The sequence below is a fragment of the Patagioenas fasciata genome, chromosome 1 (genome assembly GCF_037038585.1).
Source record: "Patagioenas fasciata isolate bPatFas1 chromosome 1, bPatFas1.hap1, whole genome shotgun sequence".
Classification (NCBI taxonomy): domain Eukaryota; kingdom Metazoa; phylum Chordata; class Aves; order Columbiformes; family Columbidae; genus Patagioenas; species Patagioenas fasciata.
In genome coordinates, this window is record NC_092520.1 from 196,649,194 (window position 1) to 196,677,059 (window position 27,866).

The 27,866-nt window shown below is 37.3% G+C and overlaps 1 long non-coding RNA gene across 1 annotated transcript; it reads left to right on the forward strand.

Moving 5' to 3' along the window:
• On the forward strand, positions 1-27,866 carry LOC139827093 (uncharacterized). Its single transcript, XR_011737289.1, has 3 exons — positions 1-157; positions 26,455-26,658; positions 27,586-27,866. It is a non-coding gene; the product is annotated as an uncharacterized lncRNA (long non-coding RNA).

Consider the following 27,866-nt stretch of genomic DNA (forward strand, 5'->3'; position numbering starts at 1 on the left):
GTAGTACCCACGCTCTGCCGCAGCAACGATGGTGGTAGCTCGTGCAGTGGGGTGCAGAGGTTCTGTTCCTCCTTGCTGTTAGACCTCTCACCTGTTGCTGGTGACACAGACTGGGGTGTGGCAGTGCAGGTAGGCTGGACACAACCAGCTCTTTTAGGTGAGTTTGTTGGGGGTTTCGTTTGGGTGGTCTTTTTTTCTAACTAAAGGCAGTAATGGTTTCTAGAAAAAGGAAAGCTGTTGCTGCTGCTAATACAAAGAGTGTGTCTACACAGGAGGTGTCTACACAGACACTACCCTCCGAGAAGGATGCAGCCACCCAGGTTTCTGACTGTGCAGAGTGTCTGTGCCTGGCATTGGTACCAGAGGATGGTGTGGGAGGCACCTGTGTACGATGCGAGCAGGTCAATGACTTACTGTGCCTGGTGGCAGGGCTCAAGGAAGAGGTGGAGAGACTAAGGAGCATTAGGGAAAGTGAAGCGGAAATTGACTGGTGGAATCAAACCCTCTTGGCTCCTAAGGGTGTGCAACTGGAGATGGTGAAGCCCCATCCTTCTTGCCATAAGGCGGATGGAGCAGAACTAGTTGATGAGGGGGAATGGAAACAGGTCCCTGATCGGAGAGGCAAAAGAACCCTCTCTCGAACACCATCACCACCCTTGGTGCCCTTAACAAATAGATATGAGGCCCTGGACCCAGTAAGTCCATCAGAGAACAGCCAAGAAGATCTGCCTGGAGAGCCTCCTGGACAGACCTCATCTACAAAAAGAATTACGACCGCAGCTATAAGGAAAAAACAAAGAAGGGTGGTTGTAGTCGGCGACTCCCTTCTGAGGGGAACAGAGGGCCCTATAGGTCGCCTAGACCCATCCCACAGGGAGGTCTGCTGCCTTCCTGGGGCCAGGGTGAGGGACATTAATAGAAGACTGCCGGAGCTAATTCAGCCCACAGATTATTATCCCCTGTTAGTAGTCCAAGCTGGCAGTGAGGACATTAACAGAAGAAGTATCAGGACAATTAAAAAAGACTTTAAAGCACTGGATCAGTCAGTTCATGGGACAGGAGCACAGGTGATATTTGCCTCAGTTCCTGTGCTATCTGGAATGGATGAAGAGGCAAATAAATAGAGAAATAGAAAAGCCCATCTCATTAACAGATGGCTAAAGGATTGGTGCCACCATAAAAATTTTGGGTTTTTTGACCATGGGGCAAACTCCATGGTACCTAGTCTCATGAAATCAGATGGGCTTCATCCCTCTGGGAAGAGCAAGAGGACTATAGCCCATAAGTTGGCAGCACTGATCAAGAGGGCTTTAAACTAGGTTTGAAGGGGGAAGGGATTGAAACTGGGCTCTCCAAAGATCAGCCTAAGGACAAAAAGCCTGAATTAAGAGTGAAATCAGCAGCCCACTTGAAGTGCATGTACACTAATGCACGCAGTATGGGCAACAAACAAGAGGAGCTGGAAGCCATCGTGCAGCAGGAAGGCTATGACATAGTTGCCATCACAGAAACATGGTGGGATGACTCGTATGACTGGAGTGCTGCTATGGGTGGCTACAAGCTCTTCAGAAAAGACAGGCAGGGCAGGAGAGGTGGAGGGGTGGCTTTATATGTTAGAGAGTCTCTTGACTCTGTTAAACTTGAGGTCAGTAGTGACAAGGTTGAGTGCCTGTGGACCAGAATCAGGGGGAAGTCCGACAAGGCTGATGTCCTCGTGGGTGTCTGTTACAGACCACCCGACCAGGATGATGAAGGAGATGAATTATTCTACAAGCAGTTGGCAGATGTCTCAAAATCGACAGCCCTTGTTCTTGTGGGGGACTTTAACCTGCCAGATATCTGCTGGGAACTGAATACTGCACAGAAGAGGCAGTCTAGGAATTTCCTAGAGTGTATAGAGGACAATTTCCTTCATCAGCTGGTAAATGAGCCTACCCGGGGTAAGGCCTTGCTAGACCTACTGTTTACAAACAGAGAAGGGCTGGTGGGAGATGTAGTGGTTGGAGACCGCCTGGGGCATAGCGACCACGAAATAATAGAATTTTCAATAGTTAGAGATGCAAGGAGAGCCATCAATAAAACCTCTACACTGGACTTCCAGAGGGCAGATTTTTGCCTATTCAGAAGTCTAGTTCAGAGCATACCCTGGGAAACAATGCTTAAAAACAAGGGGGCATACTTCAAGCGGGAGGTTTTGAGGGCACAGGATCAGACTATACCAGTGCGCCGAAAGGCTAGCCGGCAGGGAAGACAACCGGCTTGGCTAAACAGGGATATTTTGAAGGAAATCAGAAATAAAAAGGGAGTTTACAGACTGTGGAAAAAAGGGCTGGCTACCTATGAAGAATTTAGGAAAATAGCTAGATCATGCAGGAAAAAAATCAGGGAAACAAAAGTGCAGTTTGAAGTTAATTTGGCCAATTCTGTTAGGGATAATAAAAAGTCCTTCTTTAAATACGTTAATAACAAAAGGAGGGGCAAGGAAAACCTCCATTCTCTACTGGACTTTGAGGGAAATATAGTTAACAAAGATGAGGAGAAAGCTGAGGTACTTAATACCTACTTTGCCTCAGTGTTTACCAGTCAAACAGATGGCCCTCAGGATAACTGGCCTCTGGAGATGGTTGACAGGGATAGGAAGCCAAATAGTCCCCTTGTATTCCAAGAGGAAATAGTTGGTGGCTTACTGAGCCATCTGGATCCTCATAAGTCTATGGGACCAGACGGGATCCATCCCAGGGTGATGAGGGAGCTAGCAGAAGAGCTCGCCAAGCCGCTCTCCATCATCTTCCAACAGTCTTGGCTCACTGGGGAGGTCCCAAATGATTGGAAACTGGCAAATGTTACCCCAATCCACAAAAAGGGCTGCAAAGCTGACCCTGGCAACTACAGGCCTGTCAACCTGACCTCGGTGCCTGGCAGGGTGATGGAGCAGATCATCCTGAATGCAATCACACAGCACCTCCAGGATGGACCAGGGATCAGACCCAGCCAGCATGGGTTTAGGAGGGGCAGGTCCTGTCTGACCAACCTGATTTCCTTTTATGATCAGGTGACCCACCTAGTGGATGAGGGGAAAGCTGTAGATGTGATCTATCTAGACTTCAGCAAAGCCTTTGACACTGTCTCCCATAATATACTCCTTCAAAAGCTGATAGCCCATGGCTTGGACAAGTGCACTCTCTGCTGGGTTAAGAACTGGCTGGAGGGCCGGGCCCAGAGAGTGCTGGTAAATGGGGCTGCATCTAGCTGGCGGCCAGTCACTAGTGGTGTCCCCCAGGGGTCAGTGTTGGGTCCAGTCCTGTTTAACATCTTTATTGATGATTTAGATGAGGGGATTGAGACCACCATCAGCAAATTTGCTGATGACACCAAGTTGGGGGGCAGTGTTGACCTGCTGGAAGGCAGGAGGGCTCTGCAAAGAGATCTGGATAGACTGGAAAAATGGGCTGATTCCAATGGGATGAAGTTCAACAAGGCCAAGTGCCAGGTCCTGTACTTTGGCCACAACAACCCCCTGCAGCGCTACAGGCTGGGCACAGAGTGACTGGAGAGCAACCAGGCAGAAAGGGACCTGGGGGTACTGATTGACAGGAAGCTCAACATGAGCCAACAGTGTGCCCAGGTGGTCAAGAAGGCCAATAGCATCCTGGCCTGTATCAAAAATAGTGTGGTCAGCAGGATAAGGGCAGTGATCCTTCCCCTGTACTCTGCATTGGTGAGGCCACACCTGGAGTATTGTGTTCAGTTCTGGGCCCCTCAGTTCAGGAAAGATATTGAGGTGCTGGAGCGGGTCCAGAGAAGAGCAACAAGACTGGTGAAGGGACTTGAGCACATGACCTATGGGGAGAGGCTGAGGGAGCTGGCGTTGTGTTCAGTCTGGAGAAGAGGAGGCTTAGAGGTGACCTCATCGCTCTCTATAAGTACCTGAAGGGAAGTTATAACCAGGTGGGAACTGGTCTCTTCTCCCAGGCAGTTAGCAATAGGACAAGGGGACATGGGCTTAAACTCTGCCAGGGGAAGTTTAGACTGGATATTAGGAAGAAGTTCTTTATGGAGAGAGTGATCAGGCATTGGAATGGCCTGCCCAGGGAGGTGGTGGACTCACTGTCCCTGGAGGTTTTTAAACTGAGATTGGACATGGCTCTTAGTGTCATGATCTAGTAAATGGGCTGAAGTTGGACCAAGGGTTGGACTTGATGATCTCTGAGGTCTTTACCAACCTAGCCAATTCTGTGATTCTGTGATTCTGTGAAATTATTATGAAAGGGTCATGACTAAAAGTCATACCCATCCATGATGAAAAAGGAATCATATTCATATTTGATACTTTTGAACATTCTGTCAGATTTCTGGATATATATTTTAATTAAAAAATTATAGTAAAGATATGCAAGTTCCTCTGATTTGAGGATGCAGCATCAAAAATTGTAGTTCCTGAGTGCTTGAGTAGAAACAATCTCTTTGGCATTGATTTATGAAAATCAGTCTTTTCAAACAATCCAATATTCCTAATCCTTCAGCCTGTGAACCAGTGTCACAGTCGCAAGAGCCTGGAGGCTCTTACTATCTCTTCCAAACAGCTGAGATTTCTGGCTGAGTCATCTCGTTGGAGAGGGAGCTGGCCAGGCTTCACCAGCTGTGCACTCCAAGATTTTCCTCTCTCCTCTCCAGCTTGTCATCCCTGCCTTTTCATCTCCTTTCTGGATTCTCGAGTTCCTGCCTTGGCTTTCACAGGGCCACTTTCCATTTTTGTGGGCATATGCTGTGATCATTAGTGTTTTGTTGTGAAGTAAGTAAAGAGAATGTCTGCCCAATCATGAGGGAACTGCTGATTTTCCCTTTGGTAGTCACCAGAACTGTCAATGACTCACCCTACCAGCCCTCTGTCATGGCAGTGGGGATTAACCTGAGAGTGACCCAGGGTCCTGAGCCAAAATGTTTTCACTGCAGGGGTCTGCTGACAAACTGTAGGCACACATGGAGCTACTGACCTGAATCAGCAAGTACATTGTCTTTTAATATGCTTACAGTACTATAGTCTAGTAATATATTCAGTTTGGAGGTACCCTAGAACTCATTAAACAACCTAATGGATCATGTGACAGTTGGAAAGGTTTTCTGTGTGAGTGAATGTTAAAGCAAATGTGTTAATTTGGGGCCATATTATTATTCCATCTCATTTGCACTGTTTTCTCTCATTTTGATTAATGCCTAGATTGTGACTAACACATATGAGGAACAAGGGATAATACGCATAAAACCACAGTCTGTGGACATTCTTACCCTTCTAGTTTGTTCATCTGCTGAAAGAAAACTCATAAAAATAGAGAGGGGAAAAAAGTGTTAGCGCTGTTTCCCAGTCTTATAAAACTTAAAAGATTGTAAATTAATTTTCTCTATTTATAACTATGTCTACAAGGTTGGAATGCAGTAGGTTTTATTTGGTTAAATATCAAGATCAAGAAAAAGCAATTTGTATACCTTCTAATCAAAAGCAGAGGAAAGCTTTAGAGATGTTTTTAATATCTAGAAACATTCTTTTATTAAGCAGATTCAGGAGAAATCAGGTGTTCCAATTCAGTCAGTTTATAATTGTGTATTGGATTACATGAAGGTCATTAATTTCTCCAGGACATTCGAAGTATATTCATAGTTTGTCAGAAGACTCCCACAGAACTGACTTTCATTTGCTTTATCTACATTGTTTCTCACCAAGTGACATTTCACTGAAGCTGAAAACATTTATATTTCTTCTGTTTACAAATGTTGGACAGATTAAATAAAAACAATATAATAATAAAATATGTTTTGGAAAAAAAAATAATTGTAACTAAGGAGGCAATGCCCAGGATACTTTTTAATGTATTAGGTTGTATGACAGAAAGAATTTTTAAGGTACATCACACTTTCACCATCTCCAATTCTTGTGAAAATGGAAGGAACTTAGGTGGATTTTTTCTCTTTCTTTAACAGTCTGACTCCTTGCAATAATTGCCCTCAGAAGAGTTCAGAGTATATTACTGTTTCTCCTCTGAAAATCTGAATTCAGGAAGCTCCTACAAAGAAAAACAGAAGATAGCATCCTAAATCTCGTCAGAATCATACATGGAAATGTCTTTCACAAAAATCTCCCGGGGGAAAGAAGTGCTTCTTAAAATGACATAAATCTGAACTGCAGTTCCAGAAAATTGTGTTTAAGGGTGTTTCAATATTGCATTATCTACACGCTGCATTGCTCTGTGTAATGGCAGAACAGACATACAAAGTTTGACATGCAACACCTGACTCTCCTGTATGTTTCCAGCCAGTGCTATGATAAGCTCTTTCAGAGGAAAGTAAAAGACCTCTATAATGCTTGCAAGCCATTCTTCAGAAACACAAAAACTTTAAATGTAGACTACTTTTTCTGAACAAATGGACGGTGTTTTCCCTTCTTGTATGAAAGGGATGTGTCAATTTTATTAGAGACTAGATGCTGTTTATCATTGGTACAATATGTGCAATCAGCTTAATCTCATCATTAGTTTTCAAACAAAACCAAGGTTTGGCAAATCACTTTTTAGTGTTATTATTTTTTTTAACTTTTTTATTTTCTCCTCTGAAAACTCTTTTACACAAAAGCAGTCAAAATGCCCTTCCCTTTGTGTAATGGAAGATTTGGAGCAAGAAAGATGTCATCCACTGTACCTCAGGCTGCCAGGCTTGTCAGAGGTCCCTATTGACAAGAAGTCTACTAGGTAGCAAAAATGAAGCAGAAAGGGAGTTATTCTATGACCCTTTTTTGATTTCTTTTCTTTTTAATCCATCAGCAATCTTCACTTATGGTATTGTGCTGGAAATGGCTTATTATTGCTAAATCTGTTCCTATTTTTAAACAGAGGAGACTGACTTTGCTCTTTGAAAGTACTCATTTGCTTCTCTCCATCTTTATTACCTCTCTTTTTTTTTTTTTTTTAAATATGGGAACTGCTATTCTAAAATAACTGTTGATTAATCTAATGACATTTAATTACATAAATAGGTGGAATGGAAAACAGAAGAAGGAGAGGTCTTTGATCTTTCAAGTTACTAGATTAAATGATAGCAAAAATTTCTCAGTATATATAAGAATGTTGCTTTGGCCTCCTAGGTCTCTAATATTGTCAGTTATTCAAAGACACCTCCCAAGCTTTTAACCTCAATTTAATTAAAATATATATTATACCAATTAACTTCTATTATTTCAGCATCAGAGTGTCTTATCATGCTGTCATTATCCTAAGCAAATGGGTTTGTTTTACATAATGTGCACTAATTATGGTCGGTCCATTAAAAACATTTCTCTTCAAATACTTTAGTCATAGGTAAAGAGGAAGGTTTTTGGTAGGTTCGTTGATTGTTTTTTTATAAATATTCCAATCAACCTTCATGTAACTGAGGACTTTTCCATTTGGAAAACTTATTCATTCTATGTTGTTTGTTTTTTGGTTTTTGTTTTTGTTTTGTTTTTTTTTGTTGTTGTTGGTTTTTTTTTGGTTTTTTTTTTGTTTTTTTTTTTTTTTTTAAGGAGAATATATGGTAGTTATTAATGGAACACCATAATTTATTTCAATAGTATTACTTCTTGGAAAGCAGGAACATTTCAAAATTAAGTTCAGTATGAAAAAGACTCTGATGTGTTTTGTCCTAAGAAACTCTTCATAGATCTTCTTAATACATTTTTAATTATGAGGTGTCATCTAATGACTTAGTGGTAATGGTTTTCTTTTCTTTTCTTTTCTTTTCTTTTCTTTTCTTTTCTTTTCTTTTCTTTTCTTTTCTTTTCTTTTCTTTTCTTTTCTTTTCTTTTCTTTTCTTTTCTTTTCTTTTCTTTTCTTTTCTTTTCTTTTCTTTTCCTGATATTTATTTGGGTGTACCCTTCTTTTTTTTTTTTTTTTTTTTTTCACTTTACAAATGTATTGTTCAATCTCTTGAAAGATTCTTTCACGCTTTTATTTTTTTGTTTCTTCCCAAGTTTTGATTACAGAAATAAAACAAAGATGGGCTTAAAATGACCTGCACTTAATTCCACTCCACAATTTTTTTAATCCTGTTTCAAGTGGCAGGATGCTGATGCATGTACTTACATATCAGGAACCCAATGAACAGATCAGACTGTGATCCTAGGTTTTTGGTTTGTCCAAATGAGTCCTTGCTGATCATCATGTTCCCCCTCCCTGAAGCCATGGTGACTCTCGTCAAATTCACCTTACCTAGGCTGAGGAAGCAACCTAATCTCAACAGACAGGGTCCTCATCCACTGAAGTGCCCAGACAGAGAGAAGCTGCCTGACCCTCTGATCTGGATGTAAAAGGGGGCATCTCCCAAAGACCGCCTTTGAGTGGTCTTCTTGGAGCAGCAGGACTGTGAATGGAGCACTCCCTTTAGATCAGGGGCACTGTCTAAGGAAATTTCCAGGGACTGAGAGCCCTCACCTTCTCCTTGGTGAGTGATTATTTCTTCTGGATATATCCTTGAGTGAGCCCTTGCCCCCACCCCAGGCAAGTGGTTATTTCTTCTGCATACCCTTGAGTGAAAGAAGCTTCTCTTTGAGTGTGTGCATGCTGTGGATCATCATTCTTCTGTGGTCATATGGTAATAATATCCCCAATATTGAACATGCAGTTTATGAAATGTTGCTGGAATTCTAATTGATTTTGAATTACCCTCCGCTTGCATTGGTTTCTGGTTGTTTGGTTTTGGTTTCAGTTCTAAATTAAAGCTGATTTAAACTTCTGCTAGGATGTCTAGGGGTGTTTTTTCAGTAAAGCTTAGTCAGACGATAAATAGAACTTTCTAGTTACTAAATTACCCAGTTCTAACATGGTATGTCAATCAATTCATTTACCAATTCACTCCATTCACCAATCAAATGAAAATGCCTTCTGTAGATTAATGAAGCAGACTTGCAGTCTCTGTACATGACTTCTTATATCTGAAAATTATATTTCATATAATTATGTATGTAAATAATCACCTATACAGACACTAAAGAGAACACTGACGGAGCTAAAGCTGAGAATACCTCCCAGTCCTTGGGGTGAATTACCCCTGAGTTGAACTATGTATCTGTTTTGTTTGTTCATCATGTACTATGCGCAATGCTCCTTTAAAAAGCCTGCAGCTGCACAGCAGGGATATAAAGAGTGCTTGTTTGCCTTGTTCTGACAGGGAGCCTCTGGAGGCAGGGGCAGGTTGCTCTTCCATTGCAAGTGACTAAGAAAGCCAAGGAGAGCACAAGAAGAGGAGGGAGAGAAACTCCTGGAGCACCTCTTGGGACAAGGATATGAACCCAGACACACAGTGGGGGAAAGGCTGTAACACAGACAGAAGGTTAAGAGACTTCTGAGAGCAGGATGTGGACGGTCAGGTCCGATATGTAATGCAAGAGGAAGAAAAAACATTTTTCTCAGGGGTGTACTGGAGATTGTGTAGAACATGCTGCACGAGTTTTGCAATCCCAAGCATCGCACACCAGAACTACTTCTCAAACACTGTTGCTTTCCTGGGAATGAAGTAGTAGTTTGCCAGACATCCTGAAAATAATTTAACATTAGCCAAACATTAAGGTAGACAAACATCTGCATTGCTGCAGCCCAGAAGGATACTAGAAGTTGCTTGTCTGACTACAAAACTAGTAGGAATTCTCTATTCTGCAATAATTCAGTGGCCAGGACACTGCTTACAAACTTCTTCCAGCACATCACCTTTTACCCAGCAGAAATGAGTTGTCTTTATTGGTTTTATTCTTATGATCATGAAATGTATCTTTATAGAACAAAAGACCTTTTGTATTCTTAAAAAAGACTACTTTAAGGAAGATCCAGCCAGGGTTTCACTGCGACCTGTTGGACCCCTACTCAGGGATAGAGGGACAGCCCCCATAGAAACCAGCCTGTATCAGAAGGTTCTCCTTGTAGCAGCCTATATGTATGCCAGTTGCAGACACAAACAATATCCACTAGTCACAATATTTTAAAAATGTATTTATTTTCAAAGACTAAGGAAGAAATCTGTTATCTCAGGACTTCATTCTAAGTATTGACTTTCCTAATCTTGACAAAATTGATCTTCATAGAATACTAAGAGAACTAAATGAGTACTGGGATGTTTTGAAGCAGAATTGAGGATGTTTGTGTATGATTCTTGCCAACTCTAGGGGGAAATATTTCAAGATTAAATCCACTGCTCTGCTTTGAAAAAGCTCAGCAAGTATGTGTTAAAACCTGCCTTCTAATATTCTATACTCGTTTTGCTGGAACAGGATATCCTCAAAAGAGAGTTTTCTAGTTGCTCCCAGAGGTCTTTGGTGGGAGCAATCCGCTTCCCATTAATCCTAATAGTGTGTGCTGGTGCCATAGTCCTACATTGGTTTATTTCTTTCACTTTCAGTCCTTCCAGTCTCTCTGTAGGCAGTAAAGTCATTCTAGCTTCCTTACATAGCCCTTATGACTCTTTATCCGCCTCACCTATGACAAGTATGTGATCTTGTGGTGAAATATCTTCTTTGATATGTGAGATAAGGCAAAGAGGGTAATAAAGAGTGCAAAGTGACAGCTTTTCTTGTCCTATTCTCAGCTTTTATTTCAAAGGGAATATAAATCACTCTCTCACACAGAGATCACAAAGAAACATTGATTATTTCAGTAGCTCAGCCTGTCTTCAAGAAGATATAGCTACAATAACCTGGATCCCAGAGTGTCATAAGAGTTTTGTCCATTCTTGAATTTTAAAATATGCTACACCACATAGCTATCTCCTGTAACCACTTATTTCTAGAAATCATTGTGCCTCAATCATTGTTTAAAAGGTACTTAAATACACTGTCAGTTTAAACTCAAGACATTAATTATTTTTAATTTAGTTCATTTAGCAAAAAATACACTTCTAAAAAACAGTTAATTTTTTCAACCTTTGAGGAAGTTATAAACAACTTGAGAACATCTCATAGGTACGTTTCCCAAAGCATGCTCGTTTCACCACGGCTGGGTTCAATCCTACCCTCTCTCTGCACCTTCAGAAAAACCTGTTCCATCCTTGTAATTTTCAGCCTTCTTAAATTTATAGACAGGAAACTGTTTCCAGTCTAGATGAAGACCCTTGAGTAGGAAACCTAAACCTGATGACAAACTCATTTTCCATCATTATATTTCAACACTTTTGAACAGTAGTCTGTGACTATGAAACCAGGAAATGAGCCGGTCTAGTGAATGTTCCTTGATATTGGACCTCACTCATCAATATTAAATATTTCCTATTTGTGCCAGCTAGTGTTTTTTCCAAACAATCCTCAGGCAGGGTTTAGGAGCCAGAACGTCCCAAGAACTATCCTTAACAAGCAGTTTGTATGTCATCTTGTTGTTCTGGAGATTAGGAGAGTTTATTAGCATAGACACCTGTCATTCTCTGCCAGTTGGCCTCAGTGCTCAGAAATGTTCGCCAGCATAATCTGCTCACATATATTAAAAATCTAAAAGCCTTATATTACAATAATTTATTGTAGTATGGCTAACTTGTTGGCTTATTTTTCCTTTCCTTTTCCTGCTTTCGGTTGTATGAGAAAAAGGTTTTAGCTGTTCAGCCCTTTTGTCTCTTATTGTGGTTATCTTGATTTCTGTTTTCATTTCATTTTAATTAAATTGAATTCAGACTTTGAAAATATGATCTATTCAGACCCATACCTAATTTGAAATTATTACAGCCAAATATGAGAAAATATGGGGCCCCTCAGGCATACAACAAATCATTTTATATTGAGTATTTGGATTGATATATAGCAGGTATCCAGCTTAAGAAACAGGGACAAATTATTTGCCCATGTTTAACTCTGAAAAAAGCAAAAGGGGTCTAGAAAGATCTTCATTAATTTTCCTTGGGCTGCATTAAACAATTTTTCCCTTGTTATACAGTAGTAAATATCAGGAATGCTCCAAATTGTCTTGGTTTGATTAAAGTAGGTATTTCTGAGCCTTTCTACAGCACCAATCATACTCATGACAAGAGCAGAACAAATGCCCAATTTCAAATGTAGTAAATCTATTCCAACTCTTTTTTGAATAATAAAAAGTAAAAAATATATTTCTGTTTAATATTTGCTAGTTTAAATGTTCCCTACATCTGAAGCACAGCTCACTTCAGCCATGAGCAAAATGAACAGTATTCTATATCTGATACACAAATAGTTAAGTTTTCCTATTTCTCTTATGATTTTTTTTTTTTTTTATATGTATGGAGCAGACCTGTATTCCATAAATGCTACTGAAATAGTCAAGGTTATCTGGTAAAATTTCAGAATTCTAATTTAAGAATCTGTGCTGATAATAGAATCATCCAGGGGATGGTTAAATTGAATATTAGGAAAAAAATGTTCACAGAAAGGGTTGTCAGGCATTGAAACAGGCTGCCCAGGGAAGTGGTGGAGTTACCGTCCCTGGAGGTGTTTAGAAGGCATTTAGACAAGTTCTTCGGGACATGGTTTAGTGCTATAGTTATGCTAGGTTATGGTTGGATTCGATGATCCTGAGGGTCTCTTCGAGCTGAAATGGTTCTATGACTCTATGATTCTATTCTATGAAAAAAGGAATACATTTATTTTGTTCTCTCACTAGTAGAACACCACCACTAAGTTATCCTGAATTACTGGAAGGATTACTTGTATGTTTTTCAAAGGTATTTCTGAGTCTCTTTGGTGTCTAGTTAAATCTAGAGCACATCAAAATAAATCTTAGCTGGTAAAGCTTACATATAGATGGTGAAAGAGAGAAATGGAACAAGAACAAAGGTATGTGTGAGTCAGATATGTTCCATTTATCTACTGAATTATGATTTCAATATTTGAAATTGCATTTCTATGCATTTCCAACAGATACCTAATGTTAGGAGAGCTTTCTTTTTCTATGGAATTACCGTTGGCTTACAGTTCTTAAGAGAAGAAATAAGGATTATTCTTCTAAAAACCATTAATTTATACAATTCAGGATAAACAGTAGTATCTTATGACTCTTTCACCCAGGATAAACAATATTTTTACAATTAAAGACTCTCTTTATAATTACTATCACATTTCTGGACATAAGAATAAATAAAGTAAGAATTTTTCAATGTAATAGAACATCTTGCCTTTAAAAAATTAAAATGAGATGAAGGAATATTATTACCTCATAAAAGAGAAGGTTTCTGAAATAGAATTTCTGGTAAAGAAGATCTGATAGTGCCGCTTCAAACAGCCAACTTTGCAGTTATATTTTTATTGATATGACCACTGCCTATGGGTGAACATTCAATTTCCTTTTCTGTAGGAAAGTGATCACAACTTTGAGGTTTTGATTATTCCAAGGCAGGAGTGTCTCAGTCTGTCCTGTGCCTCAATTTTACTTCAGCATGAGCAGAGCATCCAGTTTCTAAGCTGTCCTGTACATACGTTCTACACTATGGACTATACATTTATACAGAGTAATACAATTTTCATGTAAGGCACAGATTATTCTACTCCTAGAATATACTTTTGCTTCTTAGTTAAATCATTAATTTAGAATAAAAAAAACCCAAACAGAATTACAAGAACTATGCTCTAATTTTGCTCCCTTACATTTAGGTTGATTGCATTGCTTATCTAACTGTTGGTCCCTTTTATATATATTTTTACTGGATTTGTTTTCATGTTAAAGATTATTTCATTTTGCACATCCTTACAAACATCATCTAAAAGTTACAGTGTAATTCTTAAAGAAAGGAGGAAAAGAAAAAGATAAAACAAGCAAATTAAGAACATTCTGTTTCACTGTGCAAATCACTATGAAACAAAAGGATTTTGTGTTTCTTTCATAGGAATTTTTTTATTATAACATGACATACAATCACGTTACATAAAATATTGAAAGTTTTAACTACAGCTCAAAAAACATTTTACATTGAAAAAGAAAAAAGAAAAAGAGGAAAAAGAAAAAAGAAAAAGAGGAAAAAGAAAAAGAAAAAAGAAAAAGAAAAAGAGGAAAAAGAAAGAAAAAGAAAAAAAAAGAGGAAAAAGAAAAAGAAAAAAGAAGAAGAGGAAAAAGAAAAAGAAAAAAGAAAAAGAGGAAAAAGAAAAAGAAAAAAGAAAAAGAGGAAAAAGAAAGAAAAAGAAAAAAGAAAAAGAGGAAAAAGAAAAAGAAAAAAGAGGAAAAAGGAAAAAGAAAAAGAGGAAAAAGAAAAAGAAAAAAGAGGAAAAAGAAAAAAGAAAAAGAGGAAAAAGGAAAAGAAAAAAGAGGAAAAAGAAAAAGAAAAAAGAAAAAGAGGAAAAAGAAAAAAAGAAAAAGAGGAAAAAGAAAAAAGAAAAAGAGGAAAAAGAAAAAGAAAAAAGAAAAAGAGGAAAAAGAAAAAGAAAAAAGAAAAAGAGAAAGAAAACCAAACTATTTTGTTTATTTAAGCATTTCCTTTAGGGTAACCATAGATTTTGCCAGAGTAGGGTATTTTCTGATTGATGATATCTGTAAAATAGCTGTTTGAACTACTCTTCTTACATTTATGTCTCATTATCTATAAGATATTTCTGGTCTATTCAGCAATTCTCTTCTGAAAGCATCCTGTAAAAAGCAATTAAGGTATCCTATCAACTTGGCACAGCTCTGACATTTCTACTAAAAGGAGAAATAAAACATCAAATGTATCTCCGCAAACATCTCAAACTGTTTGCTGTGGCCTGCATTCTACCTACCGGCTACAAAGAGAGGTAAATGAGGGAGCTTCCTCCATGCCTTCAGCCAGTCTGGAAAATTACCAAAAAAAAGTCATCTTAGTTGAGTTCCTGCTTCCCTGAACTTGGAAGCATGGGGGAACTATCCAATACTGTTTCAGAGACACAAAGATGAGAAAGAACTTCACTGCATCCCTTTTTCCATCCCCACACTAGCGGCAGGGCAAGCTAGCCATGAAATAGGCAGCAAGTTACAATGTTCCTGGAGGCTATGAGCTGTACATCCCACTTCAGACTCCAAAAGGAATTTTCACAGGACTGGCACTGGGCTCCAGACACAAATCCCTTTCTGTACCTGACAGCAAAGAAGCCACACTCGTACCTTTACTAAAATTATATATCTTTTTTTTTTTTTTTTTCCCTCCTTTCCAAATACATAAATAGATTAAATATTGTGTATGCTTGCCCTAGCTTCAGCTGGGATAAAGTTAATTTTCTTCCTAGTAGCTGACATAGTGCTGTGTTTTGAAATTATAAAGTGAATAATGTTGATAACACACTGATGTTTTAGTTGTTCCTGGGTCATCAAGGACTTTTCAGCTTCTCGTGCTGGCCTGCCAGTGAGAAGGCGGAGAGTGCACAAAAGATTGGGAGGAGACACAGCCAGGACAGCTGGCCCCAAATGACCAAAAGGGTATTCCACACCATATGATGCAGTGTTCAGTATATAAAGATGGGGGAAGAAGAAGGAAGGGCAGATATTCGAAGTTACAGTGTTTGTATTCCCAAGTAACTGTTACATGTGATGAAGCCCTGCTACCCTGGAGATGGCTGAACACCTGCCTGCCCATGGGAAGGAGTGAATGCATTCCTTGTTTTGCTTTGCTTGTGTGTGTACCTTTACCAATTAAACTGTCTTTATCTCAACCCACGAGTTTTCTCACTTTTATCGTTCGAAGTCTCTTTCCCATTCTACCAAGAGGAAGTGAGCAAGCAGCTGTGCAATTAAACCATGATTAATTAAATCAGTTGAGTCTCTACAATGTATCTAAAGGCCATCTAGAGGAATAAGATTGATCAAGCCTTCACGCTGTGCTGAAATTTCCATCTTTTGTGTAGATATTCAAAATAAATATTTATCAGGGAAATAAACTTTCGAAATACAGTTGTGTTTAGCTGGGATAAATAAAAACATAAGGAATATTTTCTCATTTTAGGTTTACTGTCCTCATGCTATAAGCAGTGGGACAAATCTCATGTTGGATAGATTCTTGCATTTTGCCCATTTTGCCTAACACATACATCTGACCCTGGTATTGCTACATATTTTGTACCTTTTTTTTTTTTTAATTTTTTTTTTCCTTTGAATGACAGCATTTAGCTTCAAGGGAAAATAAGCATCCCCTCTTGCTATACACAAAAGCATTAGCTCTTGTCAGTACTAGGTCATCTCCAAGCTCTCTTTCTCTCCTGCTGTTGATGTTAAATAAGTGCAAGGGCTCTGAGATGGATTGGTGATATTGCCGCTAGCAATTGCAATCAAGCCCTCCTGGGTGCAAACTTATGGCAACATCCCCTGGTCTTCCTGAGTCGATGCATTTGCAAATGTTTTCACCTTGGCCAAACATGTCAAACTCATAATCTCAGAGTGTTTCTTGCTGGTGGAGTGCAGTGTCTAGCTACCAGAAGTGGGAATTGTCTCCATTTCAGACCTGTCTTATTTTACCAGATTTCACATCTGCCACTTCTCTCATATCACATGCCAGTTATGATGTAAGAACTATGGCAAAAACCTTGGACAATTTCCTCTATGGAAGTTTCTTGCACTCCCTGATGAAAAAGAAAGTAGGCAAAGTGAAAAGTCAGCTTGCAAACTATGTGTATTATTTTACTACATAGATTACAAAGAGCAGGATACAGAGGGAAAGAACAACTTACAAGAGGAAAGTTCAAGGCAAGTGTGTGGTAGATAAAGGATAAAATTAGTACTGGTGATAACACATAGAATGAATTACTGTGTTTGATTCGAGTACTAGTTGTTATCATTTATGCATATAATTAATCCCTAGAGTATGTAAAAACTTCTATTAAATATTGAATCTAAAAAGCTATCAACTGGAAATCAAAATAAAAGGTACCTTCTCCTGAAAAATTCAGCAAATAATTCAAGCCTGAAGCCCATGATCACAAAATTTGGTACCATGCAAGCAGCATCAACCCTATATTTAAAGGATGCCTAACAACATACAGAAGCACAGAACCATAGAATCATAGAGTATTTTGGGTTGGAAGGGACCTTAAAGATCATCTAGTTCCAATGAACCTGCCCCTGATTTCTACAGCTTCTCTGGGCAGCGTGTTCCAGTGCCTCACCACCCTCATCGTGAAGAATTTCCTCCTTATACCTAGTCTAAATCTACCCTCTTTTAGTTTAAAGCCACTGCCCCATGTCATATCACTATATGCCCTTGTTAAACGTCACTCTCCAGCTTTCTTATAGGTCCCCTTTGGGTACTGAAAGGCCACAATAATGTCTCTCCAGAGCCTTCTCTTCTTCAGGCTGGACAACTGCAACTCTCTCAGCCTGTCTTTATAGGAGAGATGTTCCAACATTTTTATCATCTTCATGGCTCTCCTCTGGACCCTCTTCAACAGGTCCATGTCGTTCTTATGTTGAAGGTCCCAGAGGTGGACACAGTACTCCAAGTGGGGTCTAATGAGAGTGGAAGGGCAGAATCACTTCCCTGACCTACTGCTCATGCTTCTTTTGACGCAGCCCAGGGCACGGTTGGCTTTCTGGGCTGCAAGTGCACACTGCACAAATCCCAAGTTCTTCTTCTCAGGGCTGCTCTTAATCCACTCTCCATCCAGCCTGTATTTGTGCTTGGGATTGCCCTGACCCATGTGCAAGGACCTTACACTTGACCTTGTTGAATTTCATGAGATATATATGGGCCCACTTCTCAAACTTGTCAATGTCCCTTTGGATGAAATCCCTTCCCTCCAGTGTGTTGACTGAACCACGCAGTTGGGTGTCATTGGCAGACTCTCTGAAGGTGCACTCAGTCCCACTTTCCGTGTCACTGACAAAGATGTTAAAGTGTCAGTCCAAACACTGACTCCCTCACAAACACCACTCATCACTAGTCTCCACTTGGACATCAAGATATTGACCTCAAACCTTTGAGTGCAACCATCCAGCCAATTCCTGATTGACTGAGTGGTCCATCTGTCAAATCCATGTCTCTCCAATTTAGAGAAGAGGATGTTGTGCAGGATAGTGCCAAATGTTTTGCACAAGTCCAGGTGCAATCTAGAGGTGAAGAAAAGGGAGATAGAGGTGAAGGAAAAACATCATCATAAAAGGAAGGGCTACTGAACAGAACAAAACAGTTATTTATCTAATCTGAATTTTAGTTTCTCAGTTCAGTCAGGGATGATTTTGTTCTTACCTTTGATTAGAAAACAAAATTAAGATTATGTCCTATGTCAGTTATGTCTATTATTTTTCTTCAAAATATACTTAAGATTATGTAAGAAAATAAAAATGGTTAAATATTAACATTTTATTTAGTATATAACATTCACATTGAGAATGCTAAAGATTGAAAGGAACATGCTTATTATGTCTTATAGCAGTGTCACTGAAAACAGTGACAAAACTAACATACTGGGCATACTGCAGGGTTTTCCCAGCTACTTCTCTAACAAGACATCCACTCTTTTGGTCTTTGAAATGGTCTGAATTTGAAGAAAAGCCAAGAAATTAATTAGGGTAATGCTGAATCACATTTCAAAGCTCTGTATTTATACTGTATGTTTATCTCACGACAGGGATGATTTAAGAGCTCATCAGGTTGCTGAACAGAGGTCCCTGTCTTCTCCTGTTTTGATGAGGGAGGATTTACCACAAAACACCAACTTCAGTGTTTTGCTGGGGCCGTAGGAAGGCTGGAAGTCAATTCACAGTGACTTTCAATGGAATATAGGTGTGTGACTACCAGTGTGCCTTGTGAAATGTCACCCTCAACTGACATAGAAAAAAGCTTATATTATTCTGTAATAAAATTATGGTGATTTCATAGGATTGTCATAGAAAATTATTGAAATTACACAGTCATTCATGTAAATTTTTCCATATCACCACCCAATAAATTCCATAATTAACCCATATAATTTCTCTAATATCATGGACTTTGGGGAAATCTTTTCAATTAGAAACTCAGCAGTGGGAGTGGAGAATTGGATAGGATGCCTGAAATTAGATTTACTTTGCCTGTGTTCCCTTAAGGTTAAAACAAGGGTTTGAAAACTAGCATTTTTTCTTTATCCCTTACCTTATTTTTCTCTTCCTCCCAATGGAATTAATGAATGATACAAAGTCAGAAAGTACAGAAGTAAAAGTCAAAGATTTGTGCATTTGTTACAAGGAGACATATCATTTGGAATAGACATAAATGAGTGATAGCTGTTTTAAACATCATCAAAAAATCAACATAAGATATTTTTTTTGAGTCCACTTAATTCTTGGCAAGGACTTCAAAATGAGTAAGTTTCTCTGGAAATTAAAATAAATAAATATATAAATACAAAACCAAAACAACAACAACAAAAAAGCCAACCAACAAAACAAACAAACAAAAAACAAAAACAACAAAAACACAACGAAAACCCCACCAAAACAAAACAACTAACCAATGAACCAACCAAAAAACCACACCACTGCCACCACCACAACAACCAACAAACAGTATTTAATCTCTGAAAATGTATGTTATTTGCCATTTGTAAATAAACAGAAGTAAATATAAGGTGCTTATCATAACTAAGCTGTCTAGTGAACTGTCTCTATTGAGAGAGAAATGGGATATATTTTCTATTCTAAAGAGGTCAGCAAGTGAGAGAAGTGCTTGCATGTTGATGGAGTTTTGCCACAGGGAACAAATTAGGTACCTATGACTTTAGTTTGTTTGTTTTGGTATCTTTTTTGCTGGGATTTTTTCATTGTTGTTGTTTCTTTACCCATGTTTCGATTTTACAGCTGTTTTTACAGTATTGTTGACACTGACCCAGAAACCATAGCTTAAAGTCCAGCATTAGTATGTTTCCTGACCCTAGCCTGAGGCTGGTTTTATCTGAAATCAGAACTGAGGTTCTCAATATGCTTTTACAGTCTCATTAGATTTTTGCCTTTCACATTCTATTTTAATGTGCTCACACTGAAGGATATTTGGAGAGCTCATTGATTGCAAAGACTAAAACGTACACTCTAGGTTTGGAAAACATGGCTCCAGAAATTTCATAAACTAGCTCTAGAGTGCTTGTGACAACTTCACTCAGACAAACTGTTAGAACAGTGGCCAGTGTGAGCCCTTACAATTGTGCTCCAATGCAAAGGAGCCATGAAGAATTTTATAATATTCCTTTGCAATATTCCCATACTGTGGCTGCTTGTGATATAGGGAATTCCCAGGACACCGTTCACCAGCAGTACAATGATCTTCATTGCTCTTCAACACATTTATAATGATGGTTCTTATAGTTTTAATTAGACTTTATAGGAGAGTTTTCTACCCATTAAAATAATAAATGAATGTTGGCATTAAACAAACTTGGACAACAATTATTATTGTTCTGAAGCAGAAAGATATGTCTTTTGCCAAATAATATGAGAATCTCTTGTTGAAAAAAAACCTGAAGATCTAATTCACTTTGAACGTAGGATTTCTCATTAGTCATGAAAATATGTCAACTCTGCAGGAAAACCTCCTAATTGACAAAAAACTTACAGTCATGTCCAGTTTTCTTACTCATTTGAATAACTCTGATATGGTAAAGTTTATAGAATAAGAGTATGAAACTGAGGGATTTGTCTCTGAACAAGTCATCAATCAATGTACAGTCATGTCAATCACAATATTTCATATATGTAGGGGGCACATGACTTCTGAATTCTACTTAGAGCCTACATAAAGTCTTTCCTAGAACCTCTGTAAAGTCATTAGTTACTCTGGTCAGTAAAGACCTGTTTAGAGTAAAAATATACTAAAACTTTATTTTCAGGGATCAAGCATAACTTAAGCAACGCGATTTACAATAACACTTTTTTTTTATTTCTCGGGCTCTGGAGATGCTTCACAGAGAAATAAATCTGAAGGAAGAATATATGATAATAAGTCTAGATTGGGAAACATTCTGATAACAGGAAATCAAATTATTTCGGTTGTTTACCAAACGTATTATAAGAATAGCAAATAATAATAATTAAAAACCCACTAAATTCTAGAAAATATTTTTAAAGGTTTTTTTTTCTTTTATTGTAAAAGTTGCAAATAAGTATCTCTTCACTAATCAAATCTATAATGTCATTATCATTTTTACTTCCTGGTAAATGAAAAATAGATGATACTTGATTCTTCTTCAGAGCAGATTTTACTGTCTTTGACTTCTTGTTATTTGCATTGCTATGAAAAATCCATTGACCTTTATGTTACATTAGAACATCAGAAAAAATAGAGATACATTTCTATCTTGAGATTAAAAATATTATTTGTTTTTCATGTTTCAGTCCATTGTTGGGACTTAAATACCCTATAGGCGTATTTTAAAATAAGACCCTAAAAGGAAACATGCTTATTTCTTCTCTCTCTAAAGATATGCAAATAAGAGTCAGATAAATTTCTATTCATGATCACACATAAAAAGATCCTTCAGTTTTCTAGTCCTCTTTTTTTTTCTCCTTGAAATTTTAGGTAGTCACATCCTAATTAATTTTATTAGCACTTTTTTTAGGAACATACACATTTTTCAAATTTAAGTGACATATTGTATTTGTTTCTCCTTTTTATTTTGTATTAAGTAAGAAATTTGTATTAAATTTGTATTAAGAAATGGATCTTTTTTAGTTTTTATAAAATTATTGCTATAAATTGATTATGCAGCCAAACCTCTCTGTAACCCAAATATTCCATATTAATGAAGACTGGGCCATTGCCTAGCCCAGTGTTGAGTTTTGCAATATGGAAATCAACATAAATCTGCAGTGAGAAATCACTAAGGAGTTTGATGTTAAAATATGTTCCACCATAAAAATCCTGATTTGAGCTAAACATCAGGTGCTTAAAAAAATCTTTCATGCTGAAGTTATTATCCGTGAGTTTAGCTTACATATTTGTTTTTTTAAACGTTTCCCAGTGCACAGTTAGATTCTCCCCTGCAGTATGTAGAAGGCTGTGTGAAACAATGCTTCTGCAGATTACAAAATGTCTTGTGGTACGTAATTTTGTTGGACGGAAAAAGATGGAATTACATGTTTTTTGGCAGATTCAATGTAACCACTCACATATGAGCTGTCCTGCTGTTCCCTCTCTGAAAAGCCATTGTCTCTCTATCATTGTAGACTTCCATCTTGACAAAATTGCATTGCCACAGTGTGATTTCTATGGGTCTTATTTTAAACAGAATTATTTATGCTGTTCTTACAAAATCTAAATCATTATGAGAGCCTCTGAAGTGAAGGTTAATTCTATTGCCAGCAGCTGTAACTTCACCCTCTGAAGCTGAAGCTTGTGGTGGCAGCAATTACTGGACATCTCTGTTCCGATAAATTTGTAAGTGTTTTTCCTTTGATTAAATATGCCAGCTTTTAATTCTGTATAATCATTGATCACATGAAGTGCCAGACTATCTTGTTTTAGTATCGTTCACATCTGCTTCTATTTTCCAGTCACACAGGTAAAATGCATTGACCTACAACATGCTACTTAAAACCCAGCACCCTTCTGTGGCAGACTGTCAGCTGCTTCAGAAATACTATTCTTAATCACTTGAAACACCTGAAACCCCAAGAGGTGATATGCTGGCTGAAATTATTAAAAACAAAACAAAACAAAAAAACAAAAACAAAAACAAAACAGCAACCACCATGCTTTCTGGCATCACATACTTGCTAAATTTGCAATGTCAAGTACTGCAGCACCTTTTAGTTTTATCACAAAACACTCTCCAGTAGAGAACTGCCATTTACCTCAAGTTCAATGAGTGACTGTGGTGTAACTGCACTTGCCTTTGGATACACAAAAGTATGACATGAGATTGCATGATCCAAGGTATCAAATTCCAATAATAGTCCCAAAAGTAGAGTGTCAGAAACTAAAATGAGGTGGAGGAATGGTATGACAAAGGGGGCCCATGAGGCCTTCAATCTTCAAGAATCCTTTGGGTCATGCAGAATGTCTGCTGAGTTTATGCTCAGACTACAGACATTCCAGAATAACTGGCACATGTGACTGCAAAAACCTTTTTTTTTTTTTTTTTTAATTTGATACCAAGTTGTGGCAGAAAGTTGAAATTTTGACAAAAATATGTGATAAAAATTACTGTCTGTTTTTTAAAAATACAGTACCTCACCAGTTTCAGCTTGTTCTGCTGCTTTGATTTCTAAATTATGTATTTTCAGCTTGAATTTCTAAGTAGAAAATCACTTGGTGAGCAAGCCAAAGTTTTCATTTTGAAAAATGCATAAATCGGACTATTTCAAAGCTGTTTATTCTTGCTCCTCTCATAATGAATAACTTCATGCAACAAGATCATTTTCTCCAGACTTTTCATTTTATTAGGACTGCAATTTATTATAATTTCAAGGAATTTTATATTGCAGTAAGCACAATAGCAAAGTGTCATCACTTAATGCTCTAATAAATAAAATGGAACCATTTACTATCTGTTTTCTCTCTATGGACATGACTTTAAACATTTACTAATTCAGAAAATGGGAAATTCCTAGAACAGGAACATCCTTCCATCACTTAGATAAAACCTGTACTCTTACAGCTGTGAACGTTTTCTATTCCTAGTATGCTATGATACTCTGTCAACTCTTCAAGCCAGAAGTGCTAAGACAAAGTAGGCCTTTATGGGGTTTTTATGTTTGTTCTGCATTGTGTCAATTTATTTTTCACGTTATTCAGCCTCAAAATTTTACACTTTGAAACTGTACCTTAGAAACATAATTTTTAGACATGAAGCAGCAAACTGTTGTATTCAGATGAAAGGCTCTGTGTCATCTTTTCATATAAGAAAGAAATATTGCTAGTGTCTGGGCAAGCACGCCATTTTATAGTAACTTCTAAGACTGTTGTACAAATTTAGCTGCAGATGTGCTCTTTAATACAGATTATTTACAGTACATGACAATTTTAGAAGTTAATTTCTCAACAGTCTGAATGATAAAACATGGTGAATATTTTTGAGATTAAAGTTCACCACTGCAAAAGTTATAACACACAAAAAAATATTTTTTAAAAACTGGTAAAAACAGAAAGGACAAGAAAATACATTTACAACTGGTTAGAAATTAAAGAAAATGTGCAAATAGGTGTTAAGCATCAGAAAGTTTTAATACATGGAATATGCGAAACAGTTTGATATTTTGGCCATTTGGTTTGGGGTTTTTGTTTTGTTTTGGCTTTTTTTTTTTTTTTTTTCTGTTTTGGCCAGCCCTTACTCACACTTTCATACTGGTTTTTATACCTTACAGTAGAACAAGGGGACTTGAATTCCCTCCACATTATCATGATGCATGGAAGAAGTAATTCTAATAAAAGCAACAGTGCGCTCACTTAGATAAATATTTTTTACCTTTTCCTATAATGGCCCTTTATTTGGTCTGAATGACTTTTGAGTAACCTCTGCTTTGAATTCAGAGTTTAATTGCTCAGTAAGTGAAAGAATGAGACTCCTGATATTTAGCCATTCCAAATGTCATCCTAGTTGTGGAGCACATAATTATTTTAATTATTTTGAACCCTCCCATATCTCCCAAAAGGGGTCATAACTACACTTTGAAAATACATATAGGTACCATTCTGTGACTATGCACCATTCACAATATGCCATATATGAATCAGGGCATGGAGGTTTAAATGTATATTTTTATGAAAGATTACTAATGTAAAGCTTTGGTTTCTTCTATGTGGATATGGACATTTACAGAAAAAACAGCTGTATTGCAGGTGTTAGACACAAGTTCTTTTTACACACAAAGGAGATGAACAGAAATGCATTGGCATCATTCAGTTCATCTTAAGACAGTCATCAAAAAATGCAAGAGGAATCGTATCCTAAGAATACTTCTCCATCCACTTAAAATGTAGCTTATGAGAGAGTAGTTCATGTATAGAAGTCTAAATTGTACCAACATTAGCCAAGAAAATTTCCACCCTACCTAAGTCTTTATCATTTTGATACACAGATGGAGGCATCCTAAAGCAGGCCAATTTTTCAAAGGCATTTTACTCTTTGAAAATAGAAGAGTTCCCCGTCATTCCAAGTGAACCTGAATTACCAAGCAGATTAGAAATTAAGCCCATATAAAGCTTTCAATATCAGATATTAAAAATAGTGTGTGTTTGTTTGAAAGTCTTTGGAAGAATATAAATAAAGTGTTCAGAACTTTGGGGTTTTTGTTTGTTTGCTTTTTGTTATTGTTGTAAATACAAAAATTAACAGATACTTAACTATTTTATTTCAAATAAAATAACTTTTGATCTGCATTACTGAGGTTTATCAAGTAGCCTGTATCACATCACAAATGGAACTATTTAAAATACTTAATATCTAATTAATGTTTTTTTCTGCCAAATTTAATTATAAAAAAAGACCACCATGATATGTATTATTTTAAATCACTGACATTTCTACTGCCTATGAGTTCTAGAACTAAAGTTGTACTTTTATTTAAGAATGAGAGGTTCCTACTTATTATGAAAACTACTAAAAAGTAGTTTAGCTACAGTGTTGTTATTTGTTGTTGTTATTTGGATGAATTGAAACTATTAGTAAAACTATTCAAATTACAAAAGTAGTGATTTTACTTTTAGTAAAATTAGTAAACTGTTAGTAAATCATAAATTATAACATTTATCTCAATGTACTAGTTACAAAACCACATATAAAACTGCAGTGAGCTTCTTTAAGTAGATGCCTACATTTATTTGAACAAGCTTTCATTAGCTTCAACAGTACATGAGAGTATGTGCATACGAACCTCTTGTTTACTTAGTTATTTGTTCAGCTGTAAGCTGGATCAGGGAGAAATACTACAAGTATAACAATATCTTCATGATTAATATATTCTAAAAATATAAAGACAAGCCTTTCCCTTTCATTCTTAATTTCAAAGGTTTCTTCAAACATAGGATGAACCTTCAGCTAGGGAAAAATAAGAGAATACAAAAAATGCAAGAGCCAGAGATGATCTACAAGATGTTTCTGTCATTTCATTTCTGCTGAGGAAAGATTGCAACTACGAAATAAAGAGAATGTGCTTTACCCACTAAGTTTAAAGTGTTTTTCAACTGCATTCTTTCAAGAAGTGCACCTACATATCAGGAGATCATACACATTGTCATGTGCAGCCTAAGGGGTCAGTTGTGCTGCAGAACTTGTCTACCTGAGGCACACAGCGCGAGGCAAAATCTGCTACGAGCTTTACGGCTAATTCTTCATGTGTACACAAAGAAGGCTTTCCTGAGGGGTAATTTTCTCACTTTCAAAGAAGGAAATTATTGCACTTCAAATGTCTGCACATAGACACACTATCAGCAAGTTAGGATACCATAATTTCAGATCAAAACCAACTGTGCCATCTCTACGGTGCACTGAATCACAAGGAGGTGTGAGAATTTTGTTTTGTCATTTTTCCTGAAAAGATCCATTATCCATTATCCCTAAAGGAAGAAACTTTTTTTTTTTTTTTGCAGGTGCTTCCTAGAACAAACTGATTGCAAACTGGGCCCAAGACAAGAGCCGATATGCAGACTACACTTACTTGTCACCAGCAGAGTCCAGCAGCAGCAAGCTACTGCCTCAGCCAAGAGCAAGGGACAAACAGGAAGAGAGCTGTGACTCCTATAGATATCCGTTGAAGGAAGTGATTACCAAAAGCAGAATTGCACGGCAGTGAGGTAACCATGGAGGGAGATTAGCAGTTTCCAAGACACCACCCAAGCCAAAGGACAGTGCATACATACAAAATGAAGTTAATCCTTTGAAATAAGATACCAAAAGCTCACAAGCACTCAGCCACTCCTTCTTTGGAAGAAGTACTAAAGATTTGAAGAGTCTGCATACAGCAAAGAGCAAAAAAAGGCTTCAATTATTTCAACTGAAACCAGTGCAGTTTCACTGTTAGAACGTGCAGCAGTAACTCATAACAAATAACAGTATAAAATGAAATGTAACACTTGTTGAAAGTTTAACTATTCACAAGAACTGGCATTGTAGCAGTAAGGACACATAAATAAACTACCAGCTACTATGCCAGTGAAACCTACAAATTCTTTCAGAATTGTTAAGCCTTACAAATAAAAGTTTCCTAGTGTTATACTGAAAATATTTTTCTGGATCAAGCGAAGATCACATATACAAGAAGTTTAAAATTCACTTTTAGTCTAAATAAAGTTTAACAGTGTATTAGTGCAAGTTGTCTGATTAATCCAGAAACAACTTTCATTTGTAATAGCAAAACGATATACTACCTAGGCTACATTTCTGGTTAAAAAATTAATGAATAACAAAATTAAGGTTACCAGTGGGATTTTCTGCCATGCCAGCATATTAAAAATCAGTGGAGTCAAATTTCTGAAAAACAAAACAGAAAGTAGACAGGTTTCTATAACATAACATTTCTTCCTCTTCGTCAAAACTCCATATACTCATAAAAGACACATGCATATTATGAACTACGATATGTCTGATTCTAATACTGTATTTTGTTACAAAAGTGTCGTATTAATATTATTGTTGCTGAACTAATGCTAAGAAATAGGTAAAGTAGGACTTAAAAATAACAAGGTCAGCCAATAAAGTGAATATGTTCTTTTATCTTTCAGGTGGTCGTATCAGTCACACTTCTGATATGGATCTTTTTGATGTGCAAGTCCAGCTGACATTATTGTTTTAATTTTGTGGAAATATTCCACTGTGAGGTAAAGACAGCAATAGAGAAGTATCTATTCTGATTCCACTGACTGGATTGCATTAGCTTTGTTACCAAAAGTTCAAGCTCTCTGGGGAAAAAAAAAAAAAAAAAAAGTTACCTTCTGGCTACAAATAATATCTCTACACTTGCAGGTGTTTTAGCCTAGCTCTGCTTTTACACTGATGGAAAAAC